This window comes from Oncorhynchus keta, chromosome 16, assembly GCF_023373465.1.
Source record: "Oncorhynchus keta strain PuntledgeMale-10-30-2019 chromosome 16, Oket_V2, whole genome shotgun sequence".
Lineage (NCBI taxonomy): Eukaryota > Metazoa > Chordata > Actinopteri > Salmoniformes > Salmonidae > Oncorhynchus > Oncorhynchus keta.
The window spans coordinates 5241583-5264449 of NC_068436.1; the positions used below are offsets into that span (position 1 = coordinate 5241583).

General features: G+C 41.9%; 1 long non-coding RNA gene across 1 annotated transcript; it reads left to right on the top strand.

Moving 5' to 3' along the window:
* Nucleotides 1-6177: 6177 nt before the first annotated feature.
* LOC127907921 (uncharacterized) lies at nucleotides 6178-20573 on the top strand. The gene is made up of 4 exons (XR_008065545.1): nucleotides 6178-6301; nucleotides 12143-12189; nucleotides 12505-12546; nucleotides 20142-20573. It is a non-coding gene; the product is annotated as an uncharacterized LOC127907921 (long non-coding RNA).
* Nucleotides 20574-22867: the final 2294 nt, after the last annotated feature.

Sequence of the window (22867 nt, forward strand, 5' to 3'; positions counted from 1 at the left end):
CCTGCACCCGCATGCCCGACTAGCATCACCACCCTGGATGGTTCCGACCTTGAATATGTGGACATCTATAAGTACCTAGGTGTCTGGCTAGACTGCAAACTCTCCTTCCAGACTCACATCAAACATCTCCAATCAAAAATCAAATCAAGAGTCGGCTTTCTATTCCGCAACAAAGCCTCCTTCACTCACGCTGCCAAGCTTACCCTAGTAAAACTGACTATCCTACCGATCCTCGACTTCGGCGATGTCATCTACAAAATGGCTTCCAACACTCTACTCAGCAAACTGGATGCAGTCTATCACAGTGCCATCCGTTTTGTCACTAAAGCACCTTATACCACACACCACTGCGACTTGTATGCTCTAGTCGGCTGGCCCTCACTACATATTCGTCGCCAGACCCACTGGCTCCAGGTCATCTACAAGTCCATGCTAGGTAAAGCTCCGCCTTATCTCAGTTCACTGGTCACGATGGCAACACCCATCCGTAGCACGCGCTCCAGCAGGTGTATCTCACTGATCATCCCTAAAGCCAACACCTCATTTGGCCGCCTTTCGTTCCAGTACTCGGCTGCCTGTGACTGGAACGAATTGCAAAAATCGCTGAAGTTGGAGACTTTTATCTCCCTCACCAACTTCAAACATCAGCTATCCGAGCAGCTAACCGATCGCTGCAGCTGTACATAGTCTATAGGTAAATAGTTCACCCATTTTCACCTACCTCATTCCCATACTGTTTTATACTGTTTTTATTTATTTACTTTTCTGCTCTTTTGCACACCAATATTTCTACCTGTACATGACCATCTGATCATTTATCACTCCAGTGTTAATCTGCAAAATTGTATTATTCGCCTACCTCCTCATGCCTTTTGCACACATTGTATATAGACTGCCCATTTTTTCTACTGTGTTATTGACTTGCTAATTGTTTACTCCATGTGTAACTCTGTGTTGTCTGTTCACACTGCTATGCTTTATCTTGGCCAGGGCGCAGTTGCAAATGAGAACTTGTTCTCAACTAGCCTACCTGGTTAAATAAAGGTGAAATAAAAAAATATATAAAAAAAAAACAGGAGGCACACTGCAATTCCAGCCCAGCAAGGTTTGCCTCTGAAATTACATTCCTGTTTAAGTCCAATCATTTATGTGTTGATCTCTTCTTGTTGTTTCACGACTGCGTCAGTCAAAACATGCGGCGCAGCTGAAGCGCTCGCCAAAGAGGATACCCTTCTTGTAGGCCTGTGGATGGCTGAGAGATCAAATCTGTGAAGATTTCATGTGTTGTTATTTGTTATATTGTAGTTTGTTACATTTATTATGTTATTTATATATTTGTTATGTTTAATGTCAAGAAAATATAATTTAGATGTGGTCCATGTCTGAAAATGGTTGAGAAAATAAAGCTTGACATACCATCAGTTTGTCACGTCCTGACCTGTGAGAGCCTTTTTATGTCTCTATTTTGGTTTGGTCAGGTTGTGATTTGGGTGGGCATTCTATGTTCTGTATTCTATGTTTTGGTATTTCTATGTTTTGGCTGGGTATGGTTCTCAATCAGGGACAGCTGTCTATCGTTTTCTCTGATTGTCTTTTACCCTGTTGTGTTTGTAGGGAGTTATCTTTGTTAGGCACTAGAGCCCTGTTAAGCTTCACAGTCGTTTTTCACGGTCGTTTTTGTTATAGGTTGTTTTGTTGGCGACATCTATCTTAAATAAAAAGAAATGTTCGCTCACCACGCTGCGCTTTGGTCTACTTCCCATGACGACCTTGCCACAGTTTGTGTGTCTGGCATTTCTTCAGGGTCTGGGAGAGGGTCCTCAGAATCACCATCACAAATGATTCCAGACACAGGTCTCTCCAATTATGCTGCCAATGCGCTGGTCCATAGCAGGCAGCTCGGAGTCCCTCTGCCCTCCTCCTGTTGCACTTATATCCCTTTTGTGGATCATATTTTTGTTGTTGCATGTTTTCAAATCAAACCATTTATTTTTTATTTCATTAACTGTTCTGCACTCAGATGAGGCAGAATTTACCAAAGCTCTAACCTGCTACCAAGCAATATTTGTTTCCCTTATTTGTCAAGCCATTACTGAGGACTCCAAAAAGTATGGCTGGTTTTGCTTCTACTTCGGTGATCAGAAGTTCTATTTCTGCATCTGGAAAGTTTTTTTTCTTTCTCTTCTTTGATTTCCCCATGTTGACGGACAGATATTAGTGACATTTCTTGCAGCTTCAAAGGGAAGGTTTGTCACCATATATGGTCATTTAGGGCGGATCTTTATGTAAATGAGACTTGACATGCACTAGAACAGTGTTTAAGATTGTGTCTGATTCATCAAGACAAAATACTTACAGGTGTGTGTAAATCAAGCCTTTCTGAGAAATTGATAAATACCAACTTTCTTGTACTTGTGAACATTCCACATTTTCTTCGTACGAGTTAATTTTGAAGCTTTTCTATGTAACTATTGATAAACGAGGGGCCTGGAAATAGCACCGTTTCTGCTGCTACACTTGTTTTAGATGATGTGTTAAATTGCCTGGATGATAAAATGTATAGACCTTTCCAACGCCTTTGACACCATTAACAATCACATTCTTAATCAACGGTTGACTGAAATCGGCCTGGATCAGGCTTCTTGCAAGTGGCTTGACAATTATCTGTCAGACAGGACTCAATGTGTGATCTCTGATGGTGTTAAATCTAGCTTTCCTGGATATTACAAAAGGTGTACCGTAGGGGACGGTACAAGGACCTGTTCTCTTTACTATTTATATAACTATATATCTGTTAAAACGTGTCATATTAATCTGGATGGAGATTTCCCCAACTGTTGACCAGGCTTTGTTAGATCTGCAATCTGACCGTTTTACCTTACAGAAAGCTCTGGTTGATTTAAACCTTGTACTTAATGCAGACACGAAAAATATATATTGTTCTTTAGTTCTCACAAAAATGTTTCAGATGGACTACATAGTTATTCATTGGCTGGGTCTCCCATTGATCGGATTCCTGCCTACAAATATCTGGGCATTTGGATAACAAAGACTTAATGTTTTAAAAAACATGGTTGAGCTAGTTAAGAAGCTAAGACTTAAAGAGGCTTCTTTTTTAGAAATAGATCTTCTTGCCTCCCCCTAATAGCAGGAAGCAGATTGTACATGTCAGATTGTACGGTCAACTTCCTGACAGTTCTTGATTATGGTGACACCATTTACCAGATTGCAGCAATCACCACTCTAAATCTTTGGATGCCATCTACCATAACGCCATTCTTTTTATAACTTGTGACAGTTTCCGTGTTAGTGTGGCCACCAGCTTCATTAAGTTCTGCAGTGCATCTCCTCCTCATGGACTGAACCAGATTTGCTAGTTCTTGCTGTGTGACGTTACCCCACTCTTCCACTAAGGCACCTGCAAGTTCCCAGACATTTTTGGGTGGAATGGCCCAAGCCCTCACCCTCCGATCCAACAGGTTGTTGTTAAAGTATAAAACCATGAGATACTAATCCCGATCACTGAATTAAGTCCTAATTTTAATATACCTCATTGCTAGAACCAACTGCAAAATGCAATTGGTTGCTCTGACGCCACTTGGGCAATTAAACATATTGATTCGGGGAACTATTTTCTGAGGAATGTGGCTGTTTTTCTTAATTGTTTGTTGTGTTGTATTTCAGTAATCTGATTTGATTTGTCTATGAATTGTATGTGCAGGACTCCCTTGCAAAAGAGACCCTTAAGGCTAGGCGTCCCGCTAGTGGAACAACTTCCGGTGAAACTGGAGGGCGCGCAATTCAAATAAATAATCATACGAATTATGGATATTAAACATTTAGGAACATATAAGTGTCTTATATCGGTTAAAAGCTTAAATTCTTGTTAATCTAACTGCACTGTCCGATTTACAATAGGCTTTACAGCGAAAGCATGCTGTGCGATTGTTTGAGGACGGCGCCCCACATCAAAATATTTTTCCACCGGCACAAAGTTTCATAAATTCACAAATAGCGATAAAAAATTAAATTACTGTTTGAAAAACTTCCTCTGATTTGTCATCCAAAGGGTCCCAGCTATAACATGTAGTGTCGTTCTGTTAGTTAAAAGCATCCCAAAAATTCTGTTTAGTTGGAGCCATCAATTTGAGTAATCCACTCGTTCAACATGCCCAGATAGGAATCTGAAAATCTTCCCCTAAACATTGTTTCATCAAGTCAAAATACGTTTCTATTTAATCCTCAGATACTCTAAAATGTCATTAATACGTTTCTATTTAATCCTCAGATACTCTAAAATGTCATTAAACTATAATATTTCATACGAAAATAAGTATGTTCAATAGGAAAACGATATTAGCAAGTGCGTGTCCTCTTCCTCGCTCGCGCATCCACAAATTTTCCAAGTCTGTGTCCCTGGACTAAAACTCATTATTCTTCCTAATTTTGGAAGAAACAAACCTTGAACATTGAGTGCTGACACCCAGTGGAAGCTATAGGAATTGCATCTTGAGAGCTAGATTTCAGAATGACTCGATTAATTTCCAATGTAAGAGCATGGGCTCTGAATTTCTTTGGATTTCCTCCAACCATATCTATTGTGTTACAGTCTTCTACATTATTTTAAGATTTCTACAAACATCAAAGTGTCTTCTTTCCAATGGCACCAATTATATGCATATCCTGGCTTCAGGGCCTGAGCAACAGGCAGTTTACTTTGGGCACATCAGTCAGGCGGAAATTGAGAAAAAAAGACCCTAGCCCTAACAAGAAAGGAGCTTGTGTCTTTTTAAGCTTGTGATTGACAGTTAAAAACATCAAGAAAGCTAGATTCCCTTAGCAACAGGATATTGTAAAGTTAACTAGCTAGCAGCTCGTACACAGTGGCCTCAATGTATTCACTTACATTAATAAGTTATCCAACTGCCTCTGTTTTTTTTGGTACTTTAAAAACGAAATACTCTGCAATCATGTGTTTTTTTGGCTCTCTATTTCAGCCAATGGAAAACCTAATTATTGTGAATGAAAGAGTGCAAGGGTGAGGAGAAGTGAAGCTTGACAAGAGCAAGGGTGATAACTGACCAAGGCAGGGGTGAGGGTTGAGGAGGAGGGGTGACATTTGACTAGTGTAGGGTTGATACTTGACTAGGGGAGGGTGAGGATGGAGGAGGAGGTGTGACACTTGAGTACTTCAGGGTTACTACTTGACTTGGGTTGACTTGTGCAGGAAAGAGCTGTAACGAGGGGTTCTGAAAGTGGATTCTCAATCCTTGTAACCTATGGTGATTTCAAATATTAGCAAAATTACTGTGCAGCATAGACATTCTATTTTCTACTGAGACAGTAAAACAATTCATATATTATTGTAGTGCCCATCGGTAATGGACGTTTCACATCTGTGTTGAGAAATAGCAATAAAACCTCCACTAACCATAATCCTCGCGGTCTGTATTGTCCAATCACACATGATGTGCCATCACTTGTTCGCTAAAAGTTCACTTGACTTGCATCTGCTCTGTGATTGGATGATACTGCTGCTATCGAGTGCCATCATGTGATCGCTAACAGATCATTGACTTGTATCTGCTCTCAAATTTGATGATACAGACTGCAATGTTGTATGAAATGAGTAGGTTGTTTGACCCCTAACTCTGGTATGTACACAGCGTTGTACCCTTGGCTTTTTTTCTTCATAGGGATCTTAGTTTATTTTTAAAAGTGATTTCTAATGTTTTAAATTAAGGGTTCACCCCAGACATTTGTTTTGCTATGGCATATTTACACCATGATAACCAGAATGTTGTTGAAATGTGTATACTAAATTTGTGGCCGTGTCAGTTCTTGGAACCATAACCGCAGAAAGAGGGTGCGGCCCATTACATCCGTATTGATACTTGACTAGGGAAGAGTTGAGATCTGAGGAGGAGGAATGAGGAAATTCCTCATATATATTCTGTATCATCATTGCCACTGCATCTTTGCCCATACCTGGATTATAGTAGGCTACATAGTTGGATACACTTTTTGACAGGCATGAATGAGGCTCAACAATGTCAGCTGCCAAACGGGTCCCGCAAGTTTGAACCACCTACCCTTTAAATGGGTTAGAACCATTTTTTAGAACCAAATTTCACATCTCATTCTTTCCATCATATATAACACATCTGCCCAAGAGTAGTTCATCTTCAGTTTTCAGAAAGCGAGGAAGAGAAGGTATTTGTGCATCATTTCTCATCTGAGCAGGATACAATCCGCAGGTCCTAGCTGACAACGTCTCGGATAAAGGACCATTTATTCTCAGGTAATATGCAGCTGTAGTGAATTTGACGGCCATGATTGCTTGATCAAATTTCACAGCAATTTTTCTTCATATTTCAAGACCTTGTAGGCTTACCTATGCAATTGAAAGCTGGCACATCTGCACCAATTGTTATTAACGGGACAACTTCCAAAGACAATACAGCCAATTCATTCTGAAGTTGTTTAGAACTGTTTTGGTGGCAATTAAAGGCGTGGTGCGTCTATAGGGAAAACCCATGGATGTACAACTGCTGAGTGATTGCTTAACAGGATATGTGTATAGCGGTGCACACAGTTGTTGATGTAGCCTAGGTGTTGATGTAGCCATTGTTTCTCAAACCGCTCCTCGGGGACACCTGAAATGGTTTAATGATTAATTGACAAATTAAATCAAGTTGGTTGGACGTACTGCCAAATTCTCTAAAACAACGTTGGAGGCGGCTTATGGTAGAGAAATTAGCATTAAATTATCTGGTGTACATTCCTGCGGTCAGCATGCCAATTACATGTTTCCTCAAAACTTGAGACATCTAAGACATTGTGTTGTGTGACAAAACTGCACATTTTAGAGTGGCCTTTTACAGCCCCCAGCACAAGGTGCACCTGTGTAATGATCACCTGTCAGGTGGATGGATTATCTTGGCAAAGGAGAAATGCTCACCTACAGGGATGTGCAAAACATTTGAGTGAAATAAGCTTTTTGTGCATATGGAACAATTCTGGGATCAACACATGAAACATGGTACCAACACATTACATGTTGCATTCATATTTTTGTTCAGTGTAGTATGGAAATAGTCATTTAAACACCTTACTCTGCTTAAGCTTAATCTTAATCGGCATCAGGTTAAAATTGAAGTAAGCATATGCTGAATAAAACGCCTGGTTTCCTGAGCAATCTTTTGAATTATTAGGACATGTAAACAGCCTAATTGGGCAGGGGTTAATTTGATCTGCGCATGTGCTAGCACCAATAGAGCAAGCCTCGTTCTTCTAGCCGAGATCTTTTTAACATGTAAATACGGATAGCCAAGCTTGCTTTGCCTTCATGTTGGTGCTAGCAAGCTATCAAGCAGGCTACGTAGCGCTACGTATCAACATCCAATCTAGTAGGGGCTGGAAACTATTGTGAGCTTCCATTATTTTGAGCCACCGTTCCCAAAACAGCCTCCTGTGCATCTTAGAAGTAGTTTTCACATACACACTTTATATGTCCGAACTCAGAATCAAAAAGGCTTCACAAAAATAACATGGTCACTGTGATAGAAAGTCTATGGCACTTTTTGCCAGTTCTGTCTTGTCCAGCGACGGTGGGTTTGTGCCCATAGGTGACGTTGTTACTGGTGATGTCTGGCGAGGACCTGCCTTACAACAGGCCTACAAGCCCTCAGTCCAGCCTCTTTCAGCCTATTGCGGACAGTCTGAGCACTGATGGAGGGATTGTGGGTTCCTGGTGTAACTTGTGCAGTTGTTGTTGACATCCTGTACTTGTCCCGCAGGTGTGATGTTCGGATGGACCGATCTTATGCAGGTGTTGTTACACGTGGTCTGCCACTGTGAGGATGATCAGTTGTCCATCCTGTCTCCCTGTAGTGCTGTCTTAGGCATCTCAGTACAGACATTGTAACTTTTTGCCCTGGTCACATCTGGAGTCCTCATGCCTCCTTGCAGCATGTCTAAGGCAAGTTCACGCAGATGAGCAGGGACCCTGGGCATCTTTCTTTTGTTTTTTTTTCAGAGTCAGTAGACAGGCCTCTTTAGTGTCCTAAGTTTTCATAACTGTGACCTTAATTGCTTGCCATCTGTAAGCCGTTAGTGTCTTAACGACCGTTCCACATGTACATGTTCATTAATTGTTTATGGTTCATTGAACAATCATGGGAAACAGTGTTTAAACGCTTAACAATTAAAAGATCTGTGAAGCTATTTGGATTTTTACGAATAATCTTTGAAAGAAAGGCTCCTGAAACAGGGGCGTTTCTTTTTTTGCTGAGTTTATATAAACATTTTCCTTAAAGTATAATTTTTTAGAGATTTCTAATGTTACACTACGAAAATACTTAAATACATGTAATTTTGTCCTCTAAACATTTAATTGAAATACAGAAGAAACCCATTAATTCCTATGGAGGACTGCTCCTATGGGGAGTGGCAATATTATGGCCGAACGGTGGCTTCAAAGCCTCTCAATGGCCAATACATAGCAATTAGCAATCAAGGGTTTATATGCAACATTGATTGATACCTGTTCTGTAAATTGCACTGTCTGGATAAAAGGTTATTGAAGGATAATGAAGGATCCAACATCAAAAGGCTCCAAATGTTTGAAGTTCTATTGTGAAATTGAAAACTATCTGAGGATAAAGAGGGACACAATAATGAGTTCTATATTGTGGCTAAATACACAACGTGCTCTTTGGTGGAGGTTGTGTTTTATTGTCTTTAAAGACATAACAACTTGGGCTGCATTTCTAAAGGCAGATTTTGTGAGCAGTAAATCTTATTTTTCTGTAAGAATGTCAATTTACTTCCTGATAGACTGGGAGCATTAGAGACACCATTTAGAAAATAACATGTCATTCAGCAGCGCAATGTGTACTAGCCAGCAAGTTTGTTAATATGGGGGCTTATTCTAGTACAGAAAAGGATGATGCTCATCACCTTAGCAGGAAGTAGTTTCATATTTCATTTGTATAAAGCCTGCATCAAATAGCCTGCCCCCAGGTTTGTCACAGCTAGTGACTTGACAGTTTTCTGCTCCGAAGTAAAGAAACAGACACCTACACTAATGAGGTCATTTTGTTGAATAATGTGAGTCACTTGGGAAGTTCTCAACGTGTTCTTTTTACTTCAGTTGTACATTCCAGATTCAGGAATGTCACGAACATCATGCAATGTGGAACATTTCATATTCAGCAGAAGCTTTGAGATTTAAAGCTGAAGTCAAGTCCAAAATGATTCTCATCCTTGATACAGATTAGCAAAAAAGACTGTCTAAAATAAATAATTAGAATACTGAGTTATATGGCATGCTCAATCATTTTTTTACAATTATTTTGGCCGGGACGATACCAGGATCTCATTAGAAGCCTATTGTGGCAAGGAAAGAAAACAGGAAGTGTATGTAACTTCTTTAGCAACCAGCCCTAATGTTGAAAACAAATCATTATGTTGTCATTCATTGATTTATTTTCCAAACTATAGCACACAATATTTTACATTCAGAAGTTTTTTTTTGTTTTTTTTTTCAGAATAGTTTTTTCCGCCTCGTGTTTTCATTTTTACCATGACATCGTCACAGCCCTAAAAGTTGTACTATTTTATACAATTGCTCAGAGACAGACAAAACAACAACAACAACAACAACAAAAAGTAGGGGTCAAAAGCACAGACGAAGGATATGAAGGGTCTGGAAAGAGTCTGTGGGAGGAATGGTCTAAGTTCCCCAAAGGGAGGGTGCTGGAGTATTAAAAACAGGGGGCACCTGTTTAGTGGTAGTATTAGTATACAATTATATAATTTCAAATTTTGTAGAGCATGCAATATAGCTCAGTATTTTTTTGCTCATCTTTATCAGTGGTGCCAATAGTTTTGGACCTGACTGTATCTATCAAGGTTTAAAGATGATAGGTTGATAGCACAGGCAAGACAGGCAATAGTTGATGCATAGTTGAGTTGCTTTGATATCAAATGAACCATCTTGTCATGAGTGAGCGTGTGAGAGATAGTGGCATTATCACTCATCCTCTCCAAGACTGGTTCTGTCAGCTTTGTTCGATTGCCACACATTTCCCCCCAACAGGTTTTTATGTGTGGCTATAAATGGTTCTCATCTTTCAGCAGCACTGGGTGTTTGAAATTCCAGATATAGATGACAGGGGCAGATGAACTAGAAATGCAAAGTAGGCCGATGTTGAGCTGAGATAAAACAGTAATGGTTTTGATCCATCTCGCTCATCTGAACAGCCTTCAGAACACTCACTAAGATAGGATCTACAAAGATTACACGGTAACATAGAATGGGAATGTGCAGGTTTGGATGTTATGTTTTGAAGTTCTGATCTGGATAAACTCATCGCTGTGTGTGTACATTACAGTATGTAATGTCAGTGAAATACCAACCTATGATTTGTGAAATCAAGTAAGTAGGAATTCTGTTGGAATTGAGCTGAAACTGAGCTCTCACCCTTAGCTGTTGAGTCCCGGTTGTAAGCCTTAAAGTCACATATTTTTGGCATATCCTTTTAAGATTACTAGGATTTACACCTTTGGAACTAACCTCTACACCTTTATAGGTTGGGTCGGGGTAACTGTAACAAAGGGACTCCGGAGTGCTTACTGTAAACGCTGTTGTTGAAGCAGTTTTTTTTTTACTAATCAGTCTTTTGAAATATCAAATCAACTCCGAAAAAGATCTGATGTGATTGGTAAAAGCCTGTCTAAACACAGCCCTTGTAATCGAGATGGGGCCATCGTGGCTTTGGTCAAAATCACTACATTTTGGGTACATCCAGTCACGACTTCTATAGATTGACAATGTTGTCAAAAAAATCATCAAAACTCATTATTTTAACCTAAAGCATTTAACAAAGACATTTATAGCACAATATTTCGGGGAAGGGGAATGAGAGGGCTACTTCCACAGTGTTGAAAAGGGATCACAACAGCCATTGAATGAGGGTGTGTGGCATGAGTTGAGATGTTCAGAGGCTTGACTAGAGAGCAGGACAGGATTTTACTGGGAAGACAAAAAAAAAAAACTAACTCATTCACTACACAGTTAGACAAAAGAGCTAAGAATGAGTTAGTCTAACCAAGCAAGGAATTAAATCTTTGATGTGTAATAATGTGATTGTGTATGTGAGTAACTCTACAAACAAGTAATGAGAGATACTTGATCGAGGTACCTATGGTGTTAGGAAGGGAAACATTCAGTGTGTCAGTGGATGAGCGGGCACCTCATCAGTTCATGTCAGGAGAAAGTTGACAATGGTAGTGGAGTGGAGTAGTCATCACCTCTTAATCAGGAAACATGAGGGGACTTAGCTGTAAATACAAATAGCAGATACATTCCATTACAGCTGCGCCATCGTACGAGTTTCTCTATGAAGTTAAACTCAGACATCTCAAAATTCATGAAGTCAAACACAGACTTGACACATCATTAGTAGCCCAAGAAACGTTCCTGAATAAAGCCCTGATCATCCAAATACCTGACTATAACTGACAACTGCAGACTGGTGGCACCATAGGTCCCAGAGCGGCGGGGCAATTTTTCCCCTTAGCACCTGGAGTTTTTCCTTATATGTTAACCTAACTAGGAAAACCCTGGACCCTATAAGGTATGACAGTGATCAATCAGTTGTAAAAAGGTTTTTATATGGGCTATGATGACACCATTTTTTCCTAAACAAGTCACATGGTTTTAAAAAACTCCTGGAAAAAACTGTCAAACTGCAGCTTATATTGTTCATTCACAGATTGACACCAAACAGATATAATATTTGAATTAAACAATAATTTAAACCTTCTTTACATTTGTATACAATCACAATTAGCTCTATATTATGTCAGGGAATTATTTGGAACAGATTTCCTAAAGAAAAATCTACTTGAACTGATTCTCTGGTGTTTTTACAGTATTTTATTTCCAACAATAATTACAAAAATGTTTTTTAACAGAAAACTTAGTTGGACCCCAAAAACATCACTGGTGGCCCACAGACCACCAGTTGGGGAATCCTGGTCTATATCATAAGTAGTTCAATATGGGTTCATGTGAGCTGTAATGGGCTTAATTAAATATTTGATGTGCGTGGACTGATGTTGTATACCTCTACAGGGACATGGCAGATATGGAGCCTCTCATCATTCTCCTTCTGCTAGCAGGTAAAACACTTGGTGTGTGTGTTTTGTGTGTATGTGTGGGTAGTTATATGTGTGTGTGTGTGTATGTGTATCTAAGTGTCTGTGTGTTTGTATCTGTGTGTGTTTTGTGTGTGTGGGGGGGTGGTTGTGTGTGGGTGTGTTCCTCGGGTTAACCTGGCATGTTCCTCAGGGTTGCACAGCCACCTTTTACCACTATAGTTGGAAATAAAAAGTATGAATTTATTAGCCTACTTGGTGTTTCTTGTACATTGTATGGATATATTGGACTGGAATGTATCGGCTTGTCTTACATTTTTATAAATTGTTTTCTAACAGGACTAGCAGGGAAGCCATCAGCGACAGACACAACAGCAATGGGTAATGTACCTTCATATGAATCAACATTCCAAAGGCTTCAACACAATCCATTGAATCAAACCCCAATTGGGAAAAAGATTCAATGGTAATTGAGACCACACAAGATGCAGTCAAAATCACTGCCTCATAACATTTAGAATGGCAATCTGGAGTTATCAACACAGCTACTGAACAATGCCACAAACAGATGCTACCAAGTGGTTAGGGTTAGCGTTGAAAACAAAACCACAGAAAAAAACATGCCTTCATTCAATTCATTACCACTTGCCGGTAGTGTGATTTCAGGCTGAATATTACTATTTTGCCACCAGATACCAGCAGTACTTAAACACTTCGAGAAGACACTTGTCTTATCTTTGCATGCAAAACACCCTGGTTTACTTTCTGTCTGACATTACAATACATGTCCCTAATACCTTTACATTTACATGGTAGTTACATAGGCAGTGTAATGTAGTTACATTATAGGTATTTGTAACTGGTTAACCTGTTCGTAAGCAGTAGCTAGTTTTATTTATTTATTTTTTATTTCACCTTTATTTAACCAGGTAGGCAAGTTGAGAACAAGTTCTCATTTACAATTGCGACCTGGCCAAGATAAAGCAAAGCAGTTCGACTTATACAACGACACAGAGTTACACATGGAGTAAAACAAACATACAGTCAATAATACAGTATAAACAAGTCTATATACGATATGAGCAAATGAGGTGAGATAAGGGAGGTAAAGGCAAAAAAAGGCCTTGGTGGCAAAGTAAATACAATATAGCAAGTAAAACACTGGAATGGTAGATTTGCAGTGGAACAATGTGCAAAGTAGAAATAAAAACAATGAGGTGCAAAGGAGAAAAATAAATAAATAAAATAAATACAGTAGGGAAAGAGGTAGTTGTTTGGGCTAAATTATAGGTGGGCTATGTACAGGTGCAGTAATCTGTGAGCTGCTCTGACAGCTGGTGCTTAAAGCTAGTGAGGGAGATAAGTGTTTCCAATTTCAGAGATTTTTGTAGTTCGTTCCAGTCATTGGCAGCAGAGAACTGGAAGGAGAGGCGGCCAAAGAAAGAATTGGTTTTGGGGGTGACTAGAGAGATATACCTGCTGGAGCGTGTGCTACAGGTGGGAGATGCTATGGTGACCAGCGAGCTGAGATAAGGGGGGACTTTACCTAGCATGGAATTGTAGATGACATGGAGCCAGTGGGTTTGGCGATGAGTATGAAGCGAGGGCCATCCAACGAGAGCGTACAGGTCGCAACGGTGGGTAGTATATGGGGCTTTGGTGACAAAATGGATTGCACTGTGATAGACTGCATCCAATTTGTTGAGTATGGTATTGGAGGCTATTTTGTAAATGACATCGCCGAAGTCGAGGATTGGTAGGTGGTCAGTTTTACAAGGGTATGTTTGGCAGCATGAGTGAAGGATGCTTTGTTGCGAAATAGGAAGCCAATTCTAGATTTAACTTTGGATTGGAGATGTTTGATGTGGGTCTGGAAGGAGAGTTTACAGTCTAACCAGACACCTAGGTATTTGTAGTTGTCCAGTCAGAGCCGTCCAGAGTAGTGATGTTGGACAGGCGGGCAGGTGCAGGCAGCGATCGGTTGAAGATCATGCATTTAGTTTTACTTGTATTTAAGAGCAATTGGAGGCCACAGAAGGAGAGTTGTATGGCATTGAAGCTTGCCTGGAGGGTTGTTAACACAGTGTCCAAAGAAGGGCCAGAAGTATACAGAATGGTGTCGTCTGCGTAGAGGTGGATCAGAGACTCACCAGCAGCAAGAGCGACATCATTGATGTATACAGAGAAGAGAGTCGGTCCAAGAATTGAACCCTGTGGCACCCCCATAGAGACTGCCAGAGGTCCGGACAGCAGACCCTCCGATTTGACACACTGAACTTTATCAGAGAAGTAGTTGGTGAACCAAGCGAGGCAATCATTTGAGAAACCAAGGCTGTCGAGTCTGCCGATGAGGATGTGGTGACTGACAGAGTCGAAAGCCTTGGCTAGATCAATGAATACGGCTGCACAGTAATGTTTCTTATCAATGGCGGTTAAGATATCGTTTAGGACCTTGAGGTGCACCCATGACCAGCTCTGAAACCAGATTGCATATCAGAGAAGGTATGATGAGATTCGAAATGGTCGGTAATCTGTTTGTTGACTTGGCTTTTTGACTAATCTGTTTGTTGACCTTAGAAAGGCAGGGTAGGATAGATATAGGTCTGCAGCAGTTTGGGTCAAGAGTGTCCCCCCCTTTGAAGAGGGGGATGACCGCAGCTGCTTTCCAAACTTTGGGAATCTCAGATGACACGAAAGAGAGGTTGAACAGGCTAGTAATAGGGGTGGCAACAATTTTGGCAGATCATTTTAGAAAGAAAGGGTCCAGATTGTCTAGCCCGGCTGATTTGTAGGGGTCCAGATGTTGCAGCTCTTTCAGAACATCAGATGACTGGATTTGGGAGAAGGAGAAATGGGGAAGGCTTGGGCGAATTGCTGTGGGGGGTGCAGTGCTGTTGACCGGGGTAGGAGTAGCCAGGTAGAAAGCATGGCCAGCCGTAGAAAAATGCTTATTGAAATTCTCAATTATGGTGGATTTATCAGTGGGGACAGTGTTTCCTATCTTCAGTGCAGTGGGCAGCTGGGAGGAGGTGTTCTTATTCTCCATGGACTTTACAGTGTCCCAGAACTTTTTTGAGTTAGTGTTGCAGGAAGCAAATTTCTGCTTGAAAAAGCTAGCCTTGGCTAGTGCTGCAAAGGGAGAGAATATTCCCCGTTAGTTTGGTAATTTACCAGAAATGTACTGGTAATTTTGGAAAGTTTCAGGAATTTTTTGATAAGCTGTCAGATATACAATAAATAATGCAATAAGATGTTTTTAATTTAGCAAAACAGACATGAATAAAGCACTAAGTGCTGTTAACTATTAAGGTTTCACACAAACAGTAGATATCCTACCCACATACATACACACAAACAGTAGGTGAGTTTTATCCTTCTCCATAGTTCTCACCACTGTGTATCACTACCCAGCCGACAGTTCCATTAGGGATTAGGGAAACCTTGAGAAGTACTCCCTGTCCTATCATACGTTTCTCAGAGTTCTAGTCAGGTCGGTTCAAACACAGCTTAATTGTTCTCTGTATTTTCTTAGGCACACCAACCTAGTTAGACTTATGTTTAATACTATAATTATTCCTTATACATGCTACATCAACTATAATCCCTAATGGTTAAGTTTCAGGGTATAATTATTTAATCATTATCTTTAAACATATCAATTATTTTATCAGTTATTTATACAGTTTTTGACAAAAACTTACTGCCACTTTAGCATAAACATATGACTCAAACATAACAACCCTATCATCAGATACCAACAACTTCAAACGTAACAACGCCCTAACCAGATACCAACACCAAACATCACATCACCAAAAGCAGACAACTTCAGTGGCTTTTCATTTGAAAACACAACCAGACACTAATGCTACTTCAGTGCCTTCAAAATTAAAATGCCATATCAAGATGCCAATGCATTGGTTTCCAACCCAACCACACCAGCAGTGCTTAATTTGGAAATAGGGAGGTGCCGGAACAAAAAGTGAGCTGGGAGGGGGGTGAACTGGGGGGCTCTGAATTACCGAAATGCATCTAAACATCTAAAATCCAAATACATTACAATAAAGCATTGCATGCATTATCATTCCTTTTGTGTGCTGGCATAGAGCACGCAGTAGAGTAGAGGCTCTTGCAGAAGTTGCACATATGGGAAAAAAGTTTCAGCCTTGGAACCAGCCTTTTTTAAGCCGTGGCCTTTAATAAACACAATTCTTCACCATTTTCGATGGCTGGAGACATTAGCATCATCTTTTTGAATACATCACAAATGATTGAAATGACAGGCAACTTTGACACTGACAAACTGAGAATTTGAGATCAATGAGACCATGTTTTGAATCTGTCACTGGCCTAGGTGTAGGAAAACACATATTGTACAATATTAAGATCAAATTATAGTCCTCATCAAGCTTTCCAGTTTCACTGACTCACCAAATGATGTGCAGCTCACTCACTTGCAATGACCAATGTGCTGGTGAAACAAAATCTCTCTTGTTTTACTTTCTAAAACACTGTTCTTCACTCAATAGGCTTATTGGAAGTTGATTACATATTTGGTAGCCTACAGACAGATTAGTCTTCTCTTTTCAGCAGGGGCCGTTTTTGAAATATTGTGAAAGGACTGTTTTGGCTTCATGCTGTTCACTGACATATTCACCACGTGTTCCCAACTTTAGCTAAATAAGCTAAATTATAGGTCTACTCCTGGTGTAGTATTCTGAATCATTTATTTTCTTTCTGGAGAGGGGTAATTTTATAACTATGGCAAATACATTTTTATTCATCAGGGGTGTTCAGCACCCTTCCAGCAACTATGATTCTATGAGGAAATAAATGAAGTGCAATGCTGGACAGATGAGAGTTGCAGGCTCATGTCTATCAGAGATCATAGAAAGAGAGATCATGCTGGTTCTGTGAACGCGTGCAATGGCCGCGTACTGGTATAGGCTAGAATGTTGGCCACGTATTGGTATAGGCTAGAATGTTGGCCACGTATTGGCATAGGCTAGAATGTTGGCCACGTATTGGTATAGGCTAGAATGTTGGCCGCGTACTGGTATAGGCTAGAATGTTGGCCACGTATTGGCATAGGCTAGAATGTTGGCCACGTATTGGCATAGGCTAGAATGTTGGCCGCGTACTGGTATAGGCTAGAATGTTGGCCACGTATTGGTATAGGCTAGAATGTTGGCCACGTATTGGTATAGGCTAGAATGTTGGCCACGTATTGGTATAGGCTAGAATGTTGGCCACGTATTGGTATAGGCTAGAATGTTGGCCGCGTACTGGTATAGGCTAGAATGTTGGCCGCGTATTGATATAGGCTAGAATGTTGGCCACGTATTGGTATAGGCTAGAATGTTGGCCACATATTGGTATAGGCTAGAATGTTGGCCACGTATTGGTATAGGCTAGAATGTTGGCCACGTATTGGTATAGGCTAGAATGTTGGCCACGTATTGGTATAGGCTAGAATGTTGGCCACGTATTGGTATAGGCTAGAATGTTGGCCACGTATTGGTATAGGCTAGAATGTTGGCCACGTATTGGTATAGGCAAGAATGTTGGCCACGTATTGGTATAGGCTAGAATGTTGGCCACGTATTGGTATAGGCTAGAATGTTGGCCACGTATTGGTATAGGCTAGAATGTTGGCCACGTATTGGTATAGGCTAGAATGTTGGCCACGTATTGGTATAGACTAATCAAATCAAAATCATCAAATCAAATTTTATTTGTCACATACACATGGTTAGCAGATGTTAATGCGAGTGTAGCGAAATGCTTGTGCTTCTAGTTCCGACAATGCAGTGATAACCAACAAGTAATCTAACTAACAATAAGGGGATACAGAATATGTACATAAGGATATATGAATGAGTGATGGTACAGGGCAGCATACAGTAGATGGTATCGAGTACAGTATATACATATGAGATGAGTATGTAGACAAAGTAAACAGAGTGGCATAGTTAAAGTGGCTAGTGATACATGTATTACATAAGGATGCAGTCGATGATATAGAGTACAGTATATACGTATGCATATGAGATGAATAATGTAGGGTAAGTAACATTATATAAGGTAGCATTGTTTAAAGTGGCTAGTGATATATTTACATCATTTCCCATCAATTCCCATTATTAAAGTGGCTGGAGTTGGGTCAGTGTCAATGACAGTGTGTTGGCAGCAGCCACTTAATGTTAGTGGTGGCTGTTTAACAGTCTGATGGCTTTGAGCTGGAAGCTGTTCTTCAGTCTCTCGGTCCCAGCTTTGATGCACCTGTACTGACCTCGCCTTCTGGATGATAGTGGGGTGAACAGGCAGTGGCTCGGGTGGTTGATGTCCTTGATGATCTTTATGGCCTTCCTGTAACATCGGGTGGTGTAGGTGTCCTGGAGGGCAGGTAGTTTGCCCCCGGTGATGCGTTGTGCAGACCTCACTACCCTCTGGAGAGCCTTATGGTTGAGGGCGGAGCAGTTGCCGTACCAGGCGGTGATACAGCCCGCCAGGATGCTCGCGATTGTGCATCTGTAGAAGTTTGTGAGTGCTTTTGGTGACAAGCCAAATTTCTTCAGCCTCCTGAGGTTGAAGAGGCGCTGCTGCGCCTTCTTCACGACGCTGTCAGTGTGAGTGGACCAATTCAGTTTGTCTGTGATGTGTATGCAGAGGAACTTAAAACTTGCTACCCTCTCCACTACTGTTCCATCGATGTGGATAGGGGGGTGTTCCCTCTGCTGTTTCCTGAAGTCCACAATCATCTCCTTAGTTTTGTTGACGTTGAGTGTGAGGTTATTTTCCTGACACCACACTCCGAGGGCCCTCACCTCCTCCCTGTAGGCCGTCTCGTCGTTGTTGGTAATCAAGCCTACCACTGTTGTGTCGTCCGCAAACTTGATGATTGAGTTGGAGGCGTGCGTGGCCACGCAGTCGTGGGTGAACAGGGAGTACAGGAGAGGGCTCAGAACGCACCCTTGTGGGGCCCCCGTGTTGAGGATCAGCGGGGAGGAGATGTTGTTGCCTACCCTCACCACCTGGGGGCGGCCCGTCTGGAAGTCCAGTACCCAGTTGCACAGGGCGTGTTGGCCACGTATTGGTATAGGTTAGAATGTTGGCCACATATTGGTATAGGCTAGAATGTTGGCCACATATTGGTATAGGTTAGAATGTTGGCCACGTATTGCTATAGGCTAGAATGTTGGCCCCATATTGGTATAGGCTAGAATGTTGGCCACGTATTGCTATAGGCTAGAATGTTGTGCAAACCATAAACCAGGGCCGTACCAAAACAAATAAATTCTTAGAATATCAGGAACATTTTGAAATAACTTTTTCTTTTAGAGGTCAGGATATTTACAGAGGAGGCAACGTGAATTAACTCTGAATGCTTTCATTATCATTTTTACACTGCAGAGTGACAATTATTTTTCATGCCACAAGAGGTCGTGGCAAATGTGTCAGGACCCGGTTACGAACCCGGGTCTCCGGAGTGAGAAACAGTCACTAAACCAACTGAGCCACAAATAGTCAGCAGAACCCAGAAGATGAGGCAGACACAGCAGTACTTGAGACGGTGTATTTAATGAAGTAAAAAGGGAAGTTCTTCAGGAAAACATGTAACTCCCCCCCCCAAGTAATGCTAACCTCTGCTGTTATTCAAATGGTGAGAGGTTAGAATGTCCCAGGGGTATGATATTTGTGTGTCTGTAACTTTATCACTCATCATTATTATTTAATATTCATTCAGGATTTTTTGTAATCATGGTAGCACCCACACTAATGTAGAAGTGTTTTAGAAACATATTCTATTTATTTACAATAAAACTGACTCCAAAATGACACAATACATTATTTTCCAGTAATTTATATTGGGTCCAGAATTATCTGAAACACAACCATAACCCCCCACTTCATATCTACTGTATCAATAATATGTTCCACTTTCTTCATTTTTTCTCTCGCCACAACAACCACAGCTACTCCCACAACAACCACAACTGCTCCAACAACAACCACAGCTGCTCCCACAACAACCACAGGTACTCCCACAACAAACACAGCGGAGCCCACAACAATCACAGCTACTCCCACAACAACCACAAATGCTCCAACAACAACCACAGAATCTACCACAACAACCACAGTCGCTACTTCAAAAACCATAGAATCTCCCACAGCAACCACAGCTGCTCTCACAACAACCACAGCTGCTCCCACAACAATAACAGCTGATCCCACAACAACCACAGCTACTCCCACAACAACGACAGCTGCTCCCACAACAACCACAGCTGCTCCCACAACAACCACAGCTGCTCCCACAACAATTACAGCTGATCCCACAACAAGCACAGCTACTCCCACAACAAACACAGCGGATCCCACAACAACCACAGCTGCCCCCAGAACAACCACAGGTTCCCTCATAACAACCACAGGTTCCCTCATAACAACCTCAGCTGCTGCTACGACGACAACATCTGCAGCTACAACAACCATAACTGCCCCAACAACAACCACATCTGCTCCCCTAACAACCACAAATGGTCTCACAACAACCACAGCTGCTCCAACAACAACCACAGCTGCTCTAACAACAACCACAGCTGCTCTAACAACAACCACAGCTGCTCTAACAACAACCACAGCTGCCCCCACAACAACCACAGCTGCCCCCACAACAACCACAGATTCCCTCATAACAACCTCAGCTGCTGCTACAACGACAACAGCTGCAGCTACAACAACCATAACTGCTCCAACAACAACCACATCTGCTCCCCTAACAACAACAGCTGGTCTCACAACAACCACAGCTGCTCCAACAACAACCACAGCTGCTCTAACAACAACCACAGCTGCTCCCACAACTACCTTAGCTGTACCTACAACAACCATAACTGCTCCAACAACAACCACAGCTGCTCCAATAACGACCATAGCTGCTCTTACTACAACCACAGCTGCTCCAACAACAACCACAGCTGCTCCAACAACAACCACAGCTGCTCTAACAACAACCACAGCTGCTCTAACAACAACCACAGCTGCCCCCACAACAACGACAGGTTCCCTCATAACAACCACAGGTTCCCTCATAACAACCACAGGTTCCCTCATAACAACCACAGGTTCCCTCATAACAACCTCAGCTACTGCTACGACGACAACTGCTGCAGCTACAACAACCATAACTCCTCCAACAACAACCACATCTGCTCCCCTAACAACCACAGCTGCCCCCACAACAACCACAGCTGCCCCCACAACAACCACAGGTTCCCTCATAACAACCACAGGTTCCCTCATAACAACCTCAGCTACTGCAACGACGACAACTGCTGCAGCTACAACAACCATAACTGCTCCAACAACAACCACATCTGCTCCCCTAACAACCACAAATGGTCTCACAACAACCACAGCTGCTCCAACAACAACCACAGCTACTCCAACAACAACCACAGCCACTCTAACAACAACCACAGCTGCTCTAACAACAACCACAGCTGACCCCACAACAACCACAGGTTCCCTCAAAACAACCACAGCTGCTGCTATGACGACAACAGCTGCAACAACCATAACTGCTCCATCAACAACCACATCTGTTCCCCTAACAACAACAGCTGGTCTCACAACAACCACAGCTGTTCCAACAACAACCACAGCTGCTCCAACAACAACCACAGCTGCTCCAACAACAGCCACAGCTGCTCCAACAACAACTACAGCTGCTCTAACAACAACTACAGCTGCTCTAACAACAACAACAGCTGCCCCCACAACAACCACAGGTTCCCTCATAACAACCACAGGTTCCCTCATAACAACCTCAGCTACTGCAACGACGACAACTGCTGCAGCTACAACAACCATAACTGCTCCAACAACAACCACATCTGCTCCCCTAACAACCACAAATGGTCTCACAACAACCACAGCTGCTCCAACAACAACCACAGCTGCTCCAACAACAACCACAGCCACAACAACCACAGCTGCCCCCACAACAACCACAGGTTCCCTCATAACAACCTCAGCTTCTGCTACGACGACAACAGCTGCAGCTACAACAACCATAACTGCTCCAACAACAACCACATCTGTTCCCCTAACAACAACAGCTGGTCTCACAACAACCACAGCTGCTCCAACAACAACCACAGCTGCTCTAACAACAACCACAGCTGCTCCCACAACTACCTTAGCTGTACCTACAACAACCATAACTGCTCCAACAACAACCACAGCTGCTCCAATAACAACCATAGCTGCTCTTACAACAACCACAGCTGCTCCAACAACAACCACAGCTGCTCCAACAACAACCACAGCTGCTCCAACAACAACCACAGCTGCTCTAACAACAACCACAGCTGCCCCCACAACAACCACAGGTTCCCTCATAACAACCTCAGCTGCTGCTACGACGACCACAGTTGCAGCTACAACAACCATAACTTCTCCAACAACAACCACATCTGTTCCCCTAACAACAACAGCTGGTCTCACAACAACTACAGCTGCTCCAACAACAACCACAGCTGCTCCAACAACAACCACAGCTGCTCCAACAACAACCACAGCTGCTCTAACAACAACCACAGCTGGTCTCACAACAACCACAGCTGCCCCCACAACAACCACAGGTTCCCTCATAACAACCTCAGATACTGCTACGACGACAACTGCTGCAGCT